The following is a 10,611-nucleotide window of genomic DNA, read 5'->3' as shown; positions in this document are numbered from 1 at the left end:
AACTAATAATAATAATAATAATAATAATAATAATAATAAAAAGTATACTCTTGAATTAGTCTACTTACCTGATAATATCAGAATCCAAAGCCATTTTTTCCTTGGTTTTAAACAATATTTGTTAATTTTACCATGACCATTCTGGCCTCTTTCTCAATTATAAAAATTATTATAAAGCCTCCAACTGCACTACTTCAAATAAACCTCTCAGTAGTTACAAGTAAAGAAGGTATTTTACCAAGTATTTATGCAACAATACTAGCAGATATTCCAATTGCAGCTATTAAAAATGAAGGTGCAGTATGTAGGGCAGTCAAGAGAGGTACAAATACCACAAATTCATTATGCTCACTTTGCAAATACAAAAGAAATGAAATTTTAGCAATGAAGTTATACTAATCAAAATATGAAATCTCTGTCAGTCCACAACCAATAAACAGTATGTCATAGATTTTCTTATTTATGGAATTTTGCAGATTAAAAATAAATAAATAAATGAAATAAAATTTAAAAATTACCTTCAGAAACAAAAAGGTAGTTATATAAGAAGTTTTATAACTTTTAAATCAAAGGCTGTGCTCTGGACCTGGGAACCCCCCAGCACATAAGGATGTGGACCTGTTAGAACGGGTCCAGAGGAAGGCCATAAAGATGATCAGAAGGATGGAGCACCTCTCCTATGAAGAGAGGCTAAGGGGCTGTTTTGGCCAAAATACTTAAAAGAGGTTTAAAAAAAAAAAAAAAAAAAAAAAAAAAAAAAAAAAGATAGATGATAGAAGAAAAGGGAATGAACTTAAATGAAAAGAAAGTAGGTTTAGATTAGGTGTAAGGAAGAAATTTTTCACTCTGAATGTGGTGAAGCACTGGAACAGGTTGCCAGAGAAGTTGTAGGTCCTTGGAGCTGTTCAAGGCCAGGCTGGATGGTGCTGTGCACAACCTGATTTAGTGGGTAGAATCCCTGCCCATGGTAAGGGGGTTGAAACTAGATAATCTTTGAGGTCTTTTCCAACCTCAGCTATTCTATGATTTAGGCCTCCTGCACATGCTCATCCTTGTTCTGTTCTGACAATAGAAATAGAGATAGAATATGAATTGTGTCTTACTTTGGGCATCCCTGATAAATGCCTACAATCATGGGATTAATCTAAGCCTAAATAATTACAGTACATAAAGCTTTAATGAATTTCCAGCCCTAGAAGAAAGAACAAGGATACCTCATATACATGTATCTACCAAGAATGGTTGTGCCTTAGAGCAGGAGGGAGGGCTTCTGAGGCCTATGTCAGACTTCTTATAGTTCTTTGAAAACAACATTTCTTTATTATATGTTTTCTCTTTGCACCTTAAAATTTTGTGGATGCCGATATTTTATCAAAATTAGCTCTTTTTTTTATTGGCTATGACATGTTCTATGACTAGGCAAGGTTGTTTGAGAATTTAAAGTAAATATTTCAGTTCTAGGACTTGTTTTAAGGCTAAGGCTATGGTAGATATTGCCAGTGAAAGGAAACGTGCTTGTCTTTCTCTCTCCACTCTGTCAACATACACTCAAATATATCACATGGTTTGACTATAAATTCTTATTAAGGAAAAAAGGAGAAAGAAATACAAGGTACAGAGTGAAAATCAAAAATATTCAGAAATACCAGGAAGAGCCTTTTTCTGACAATTCTGTAGAGAATATTAGCATAGCTCATTTAAAGGATTGTAAATTTACTTTATTATTTGTAAATTTACCAATTTACAAATTAGTAAAAATATGACCAACCTAGTATGCCATTATCAACTTAGAAAATATATAAATAAATACATAAATGTACGTGTGTGTGTATATATGTGTATCTGTGAAAGAAAATTAAAATTTTATGTAAAACGATAAAAACTGATCAAAAAATTTTTCTTCTCTGATAGAAAAGAACAATTAATAGAATATCTATGTTGGCATAAAAAAAAAATGCACTTGGGCCTCCTTAAAACTAGAGAGTAGGAAATTTATTTGTCTTAGCAGAGTTGGAAATCTTAATATTTTACTATTTTCATCAATACGCATGATCAAGATTTATAAAACTAAAGTAAGTTTACAAAAGTGGACTGAATCAGCACAAATATTGAACCTTACAAAAATTTAATGTTTTTCATTATATGAAAATTATTCAAGATTTTAAAATTATATCAATTTAATGTAGTTTTTAATTTATTTTTTTTATGCAAGGTAATTTTTTAGATGTCTTTCTCTCAAAATATTCTTCAATTTAGATACTTGCAAAGCTTCATCTCCTATAAATGATTTTTTATCTCAACAAATCAAGGTTATTGAATAATATTTAATTTAGAAAATTTGCAGTACTTATTTAATTCCTCACAGGCATTACCATAACATGGTATTGATCCCCCATTAAACAACTTACATCTGTTTCTAGCGTAACTGATAACATTGTAGAAGTGTAGATAACTGATAACATTGTAGAAAAACTCACAGTTTTTAGTTTTTTAGTTGAAGAATTGCCGTATATTGCCATATTCTAGGAAGAAGTCTGTTAAAAAAAAAAATAAATGTTTATGACCATTAAGAAAAGGTCATACAACAGGTGTTGCCATGGCCATTCTTTGAAAAGAATGTTATCTTTTAAAGAAGGTCCCAGAACACCACAATGGAAAAATAAGTACATTGTACTGCTTTTTCCATTCAGTTTATTTAATAAGAAAAACACACACTCATGGAAACTGAACTGAAATACTATTCTGCATGTATTCTTCAATCTTTACATCTTCTACATTTTTCCATTTTTCTTCTTTCTTTTCAATGTGCATAGATGATACGTCTTGGGAAATTCTTGGTATCTCGCTAACTTGTAGGCTAAGAACCTATAAGTAGAATTGAATAAATATAAATAAATATTAAAATTACATATTTATCTGCTTAATTTCACTATCATAAATATTAAACAGTAGTGCCTGAAGACATACTTCAATATGAATAATATATCTAATATTTCTCTCAAATTTTCCCCTGTATTCATTGCACTTGAAGCCATAGTTACTTAACCTTGAGTATTCTGCCTTTCTACATTACAAAATCTCTTATATATATATATATATATATATATATATATATATATTTTTTTTTTCCCTATATCAGTAGTGTTTTCGTGTTTTTACCCAAACCTGTTCAGGTTACATAGAATGACAACAAAGAAATCTACTGTGATTTTTGTTTTTGTTGTTGTTTGTTTCTTTTTTTTTTTTTTTTTTTTTTTTTTTCAACACAGTAAGAATCATTATTTCAACTTTTCTGAGTCTTTCAACCATTTTATTTGGAGTAAGGAACTTCTTGGACTCCAGAACATCAAGTCCTAGTGAAAATGTTGCTAAAGGGACTTTAAAATTTTTCAGGATATTATTAAATAATATTACTATTCCTTATTTAACATATTTTTGTTCAAATGAAAATCTGTTGACAGACTACTTAGGTAACACCACTAAGGGTTGGGAAAGCGTGCAAGATGTATGAATATATTAAAACAGTATTGTCCAAATATAACCTTAATCATCTAAATCATCAAATATAACTTTATAACCTTAATCATCAAATATAACCCTGATCATCAAATAACTTTAATCATATAAACATATTCAGAAAATTAGTCCAGCAATCACATCTGATAGCTTTGGTTTGCTTTGTTTTCTGCTGCTGCTGACAGTATGTTAGGGAGGCAACAGGCACATTCATTACACAATGTAACAGCAAGGAGTCTGCAGTATTTTATTATCTGTATCAATTCCTATTTTAATGGCTTCATCTTTCTTTCCAAGAGAGACATATGTTTATTTCATCATTATTAACATATATAGATGCAACATGCAGTTACACTGTGCTGTAGGGGTCTCCTGCCTAATGACAAGTTGATAAATTTACACAGCAGAACAGGCTGTGCAGTAGTGCTGACTGTAAACCAGAATCACTCCAGCCAGCAGGACTATATCTAAGCTCATCTATCCTGAAGATGTGGTTGCTTCCAGAAAGCCTCATAAGAGAAAGACTGTGCTAGTTATACTGATTCCTCTACACACCACCGTGACAGTGCAGACAGATTTTAAAGCAAGTGCAAGGTACTTCTGAAATGAAAAGCAGTGCAAAGTACTTCTAAAGTGCAAAAAAGTGCAAACTATAAAAAAGGGGGGCTCTGGGGAGAGGGGGGAGGGGAGCGGTGGTAAATGTTCCAAAGTTTACTGCCGAGATCTTCTGCAAATAACTTTGTTTTTTTTTGTAAAGCTTCCTTAAAAATCCTGAACTTCTGTCCAGAATTGCCACAAATGATATCATGGAGTAAAGAGTACCAAAGTATTAAAACAGTATTCTTAGTATCTTCATCTGTATCTTCAAAGTGGAAACTAGGACAGAAAACAGTATTTTAGGTATGTTTATAGAACTCTGTAGTACTTGACAGATGATACTGAAAACAGCGTTGAAAGGAACATGGACAAAATTGTTCTCTTCCAGAGAGGAACAAAGCTCTTCTAGAAACTGTGGGTGTAACTTTATTGATTACAAGGGGCCTGCTCAGCCCTATCAGGGAAAACAACTGCATAGAATCTAGAAAACTGACAGGTCAAAACAGAAAGGTATAAAACTAATATTAATATCAGGACAAAACAAAAATCATAGAAACTCGTAAGAGCAGAGGAATCAGAACTTCCAAACCTGACCTATTTTGTGCATGGGACAGGTGCAATTTTTTCAACTTATACACCCTTCTAAAATAAATGATCTTACTAAATTCTACACAAAGGAACAAACACAAAGAGACCTGCAGAATAAAATCAAAGCCAGTTTGAAAACAACAGTTCAGAAAACAACTTTTGAACTCAGCATCTAAACTGGAAAATATATATATATATAAAAATATGTATATATAAAATAATATATATAATATATAAAATATATAAAATAATAATGTATATATATTTAAAAAAAAAAAAAAAAAAAAGGAAAAAAAAGTTTGTCATACTTTGGAAGAAAAAAAAAAAGACTTTCTGCCTTCAACTAAAAGTTTCCTGTTAGACTCATAGGACTCTGAAAATAATTTGAAGACAGTGAATTATGCAACTTCCTGGTACCAACTAACCTACAGATTAGTATCCTCGGATACTAATTAGTATCCTCGGATACTAATGCCCTAGGATGCCCTGGGCTGTGTTTCAATGTCTTTTATTAACCAGACAAGTGCTCTAAGCACTCAACAAGAAGGAAATGTAAATTTTAGTGTCTTTTCCAACCCAGGCACTGGAATTTCTGAATACATTTACTGTGTTGACTTATGCAGTACTCTGTGCAAGGGGTGTAATATGTCATCACCTTCACCAGAGTGGTCTGGTGACACCTGCCCAGTAGCAAAGTATTTAAGGATAGGTCTTCAGTTAGTACTCATTTCTTATGTGGAAAACATAAAATAAAGGATGGCAATGTACAAGATCTGATCACTCCCAGAGAATGTGTTTTTTTTTTTTGTGAGACAAAGGGTAAGAGATTAGGCACCTATCTACTAGACTGCCTTGTTTTATTTGAGGGGAGAGCATGCAATCTGAATATTTATTGCAAACACACAAAATATTTTAATGTCTCAGTTCCTGTACCTTTAAAATTTATTAAAGAAATTATTTGATAATTACTTCATCTGAGTATCTCAACAAATAATCAGCAGAGAACAAGTAAAAACTTATTTATGAATCCTTTGTTTCATCATAGTTGTGTACCAGATCCTATGGTGTTACATCTCTACCTAACACATTGCTATAACTACTTGAAAACACTTCCATTTTAAATAGTAAACATTCTACAGTGATATTAAAAAAAAAAACTTTCAAATTCATATATCATATCTTCCATATCATAACTATTCAAATAAGCTCTCTAAGCCCCATGGGAATTTAAGACAGTCCATTTGTAGGGAAGAAAAAAAAAAAAAGTTACATATATGCTATTGAAAATTCTGTTCATCTGTCTTTTTGAAAATGTTTGTAAAAAAACAATTCCTCATGTGCTAAATCAGAGATCCACATTTAGTTCTAACATTAAAAATTTGCCATTCTTCTCGTACTTGCTATTTACATAAATTAACCAGCAAGCAGAAGTAACATCATATGACTTATGCAACCAGTCAACACGTTCTGAATTATAAATATTTATAGGAATTTCTTTGTGCACTAGACATGAAAGAGAAAATTACACTGAAATTAATGAATATTTGTGAATAACTCTTAGTGGTGAAATTTAAAATCCATTTGCAAACAACACGCAAAAGAAAAAACAGTGAATGTTAATGAATATTAATTAGTCCTCATTCTTTTGTCTGACATATATGCACTCTGTCCTTTATTCAGTTCAATGAAGTTGTGTAGATGAACCAGATGGCAAAATTTGGGTATCAATTGGTGCTCATATTCATACACACCATGTTGCAGAGTGCTCTTAAGTAGTGTGTTGACAGATCATGCATACCTGTTCTAGATACAGCAAGAGAGTCTAAAATATATCAGTCAATTGTGTGAACCTGTAAGACATTTGGCTGTGCTATTTTCAGAATTTTCGAATATTTTTGAATCACTAGGTATATAGGCAAGAAACAAAAGACAAACTTTGAAGTACCTTTTAAACTGACCAAATGCTGTTGGCTGCATTATCATAAAACTTGCTTAAACTTAGGAGGAAAAGTTTTATTTAAAATCTATGCTTTTAAAAGCAAGCAGAGCTTATTAAATCCAATCATATTAATATAAGCAAATCCTCTCATATAGGCAAGTATAAAAAATATTCTGTAGATTAAATAATCAAATAGGAATCTGCAGACTGAATTTCAAAGCACTTTCCCGCAAGAATATACCTTTAATATTTTTTCACCAGAATATTGTCTTTTGCTACCCAAAAGTTGCATATTTCCTTATATCTTGATAAGCAGAAGCAAAGATTAACAGGAGCCATCAGTGCAACATGCTTTTTTAACTGAGCTGGTTTCCCACTGCCTTTGAACTGAAAACTATATATAACCAAAGTAGCTGAGTTTAGCGTGTGTTTACCTTATATTTCCTTGTTTCTTGTCAGAGAAAATCAAGTCCAGAAAATAACTGCCCATTTTGCTACATTAGATAAAAGTGCACACTAGGCACAGCTGGACTTGCCTGTCAAAATATTCTGGATTTTAATGAGGAATAGAGAGAAAAGATCTTTTGTTGCAAACGTAGGCAACTGTAGTAGCTGCAAAGAGCTTACACTCGGTCAATATGTTAGCTTGATACCAACTCAGGAATTTCTTGAAGCAAATGACTCAAGAGTTTTGATGAAGTCACGACTGACAAAGACATTGTGATAAATAAATAAATAAATGAAAGTCTAATTTATCCCTTGAAAGAGTAGCAGATATGACTGTAAAACATTCTTAAAAAGACACTAAATGCAGCTTTGGTGTCAACTTGTCAATTATTCCTCTGCAAGTTTTGCTATAATTTCCTATTTCAGAAACGTCTAGTTTCCCAGAGTGGAAAAAATGTTCTTGGTGCTCATTGCTTACCATGCTAGTAATGCTGTCCTTCTGATCTCCCCAGTCTCACGTGGGTGGTCCCATTTCTCCAAATGGGAGCATACTCCCTTCTTTATTTTCCCTGGATGTCACAAGAGGAGAGGAAGCAGCTGATCACTGGAGTCTCACTGATATCATCATTATCAGTGAAATCATCATTAGAACACAAACCTGCACAAAAGGTGTTGTTTCTTCAGTTTTTACACAGCTTCTGGTTAGTGCAGCTGACGTATTAACTCCACAGTGCTATTTAAGATTGAAGATCTTAGAAGTGGAAAAACTGAAGTCATCTGTTCTTAGAGCTATTTCTAGAGTTAATATATCACATGCATCTTTTTTACAGTGAAAAATTCCCTAGTTTTAGTTCAGTTGTCTGGTTGGCTCCCTTGAGAATACATTACAAGCAAAACAACATCCTATTTCAGTTCAAAACTAGAAAAACAAACTTTTGAGCAAACAGTTTTCATGTATAATTGTTTTTGTCTAATCTTCTGTTTTGTTATTCTATGTTAGAAGATTTCCTTCTTGAGGTAGAGGTAAAGGAGAACAATGTTCCTAAAGTGAAAGCTGTGCAGGATGAATATAAATCAGTGACATGAAACCTTACGAAATTGAAATGATGATGCCTCAAAGGTGTTGTGCGAACAGAAACAGGAAAGGGATCAGTATTCTCTCATGACGTTTAAATGTAGAGCTTAGGGATATGGTTTAGTGGGGACTGCTAGCGTTAGGTCAGAGGTTGGACTCGATGATCTTGAGGTCTCTTCCAACCTAGAAATTCTGTGATTCTGTGATTATTCTGTGATTAAGCAGAGCTAGATGAGGAACTGGTGTTTTCATGCAATAGCTTTTGACAGGTATCAACATCTCTTCATTGGTTAACCAAACCAAACCAAACTAATAATAAAACAAAACAAAACAAAACAAATTATAAAATAAAATAAAATAAATAAAATAAAATAAAATAAAATAAAATAAAATAAAATAAAATAAAATAAAATAAAATAAAATAAAATAAAATAAAATAAAATAAAATAAAATAATAAAAGAAAACAAAAATCTTCTGATGAGTTCAGGTTCTTTTGGCTAGTAAATTTTTAAATGATATTCAAATACTCTTTTAACAGCCTATAGCTGGTGACCAGGAGATTGTTTAAAACACTGCAAGGATGAATTTTAGAATCCAAATCTAGATTAGGTATCAATATAATTTTTCTGGAAGTTATTAGTTTTCACCCAGAGAAATTCATTTTCTCTTCTCACTTTCAGAACAAACAGGAATACGTAACTGTTTATCATGCTGTTCCCTTGCACTGTGTGCTTGTGATTAGCGATCTGCAGAGTCACGACAGTCAGAAACTAGTATTTCACCACTCCTGTATCTTGTATGCTTGTGACTCTACTACAAGGACACAGCAGAGTTTCCCCTTTCAGATCCAGCTTAGTTTCCACAATTAAAATTCAGGTTCTATGTCAGAGCACTTTCAGCATCTTCGTGTAGTGAAATGCAGGATGTAAAAAAAAAAAAAAAAAATCCAACATTACATCCTCTGACATTTGGGATACATATAAGTATTCCAAAATTCAGATTTTTCCCCTAGTTAATGATGTCTTTATTGAGGTTAATAGAAGAGTCTTGATTTCTGACTAGATCTTTCAGGTCTGATTATTATCTTTTCAATGACTTTTAAAATGATTTTTTAGAGAGTCAGCGTAAGTAAAATCAAAACCTAGCATATAATTTCCTTTTACAGACTCAATGTGAGAAGTATACTCACAGATTTTTTATTATTATATTATTTCATAATATTTTTATTGTTGTTTTCATATTATATTTTATAAATATATTTTGTTATTGTTTTATTTTATACTATATAATTTATATATGTTTATATATCTTATATTATTAATATATTTTATTATTATTATATTATTATTGCTCACAGATTATTATAAAACAACAATGCAAACAAAAAGTTGAACAAATTTTGTTTTAGAAGATGTGTAAATGCTTCATTATGTTAAATATGAGTAGGCTAGGATGTGTACTGTGTAGACACAAAACGTTTGAGAGGAGAATTTACAAAAACAAAACAAAACAGAAAAGAACAAAAAAATAAAAACAAATAAGAACAAACACCTCATCACTAAGAAATAAGAGAATTCTACAAAATTAGATAACCTTAAACAATGGTTACTGAATCAGGAGTTGAGCCCAGACCTTCTGTCAAGGTTTTATTTTTATATTACCACTGTCAGCAGAGTTAATGAGCAACATGCAGTGCCAGCCAAGAACACACTTTTTGAGTTATTCTTGAATGTTACAACAAAAATGTTCACATTTTGATTTTAGCAAATCTTTCTTACACTTGGCTTTAACCAGAATGAAAAGATTTTTGCATGCTCAGGCAACAAGAACAACAAAAGCAGCAATAAAAAAAAGCCCAAAACATTCCATTTTGTTAAGCGCTTTTCTTTATTATTATTATTTATTTATTTATTTATTTATTTATTTGGGTTTAATATTTTTCATCACACATCATACAAAGCATACATCATATATTGTAACTTCTAAGGGTCAAGAGCAGAGTAGTGGGAAATTGTAAACCTTGAATTACCTAAAACTATAATGCTTATATTCTAAGAGACAACAAGAGATAACATTTGTGAAGAGTTTGAAATTCTCATTGACCTACATTGTGACAATGTCATAAAAAGTATCACTGAAACTCAAACTCGTTTGTGAGATTTCACACTTACAAGGAATGGAACGGAAAAAAGATCAGACAGCAAAAAATATGAAATGTAAACTGAGAGTATTCTTTAAAGAAAATTACATTCATAAAGTATTTAGATGTTGCAGTGTGTTTTGTAATCTGTGTTACCATGGCAAAATCTGTTTTTAGAACTGACCCTAAAAACATTGTGCAAGTTCAGTTTTCCTTGAACTTTTCTGTAAACATGTTCTTATACTATTCTTAAAATCTTTAATGAACATTATGTTGATATGATTTCATATATTTCACATTGTGGAGTA

At 31.5% G+C, this 10,611-nt stretch overlaps 1 long non-coding RNA gene across 1 annotated transcript; it reads right to left on the bottom strand.

Moving 5' to 3' along the window:
• Positions 1-2,729: 2,729 nt before the first annotated feature.
• LOC311427701 lies at positions 2,730-7,816 on the bottom strand. The gene is made up of 3 exons (XR_014687502.1): positions 7,746-7,816; positions 7,566-7,656; positions 2,730-2,865 (listed from the first exon to the last, which is right to left on the bottom strand). It is a non-coding gene; the product is annotated as an uncharacterized lncRNA (long non-coding RNA).
• Between the last annotated feature and the right edge of the window lie 2,795 nt (positions 7,817-10,611).

Source organism: Aythya ferina, assembly GCF_964211825.1.
Source record: "Aythya ferina genome assembly, chromosome: Z".
NCBI classification, from domain to species: Eukaryota; Metazoa; Chordata; class Aves; order Anseriformes; family Anatidae; genus Aythya; species Aythya ferina.
Note: the sequence above shows the minus strand (reverse complement) of the source record. Positions and strands in the feature narration are given on the sequence as shown.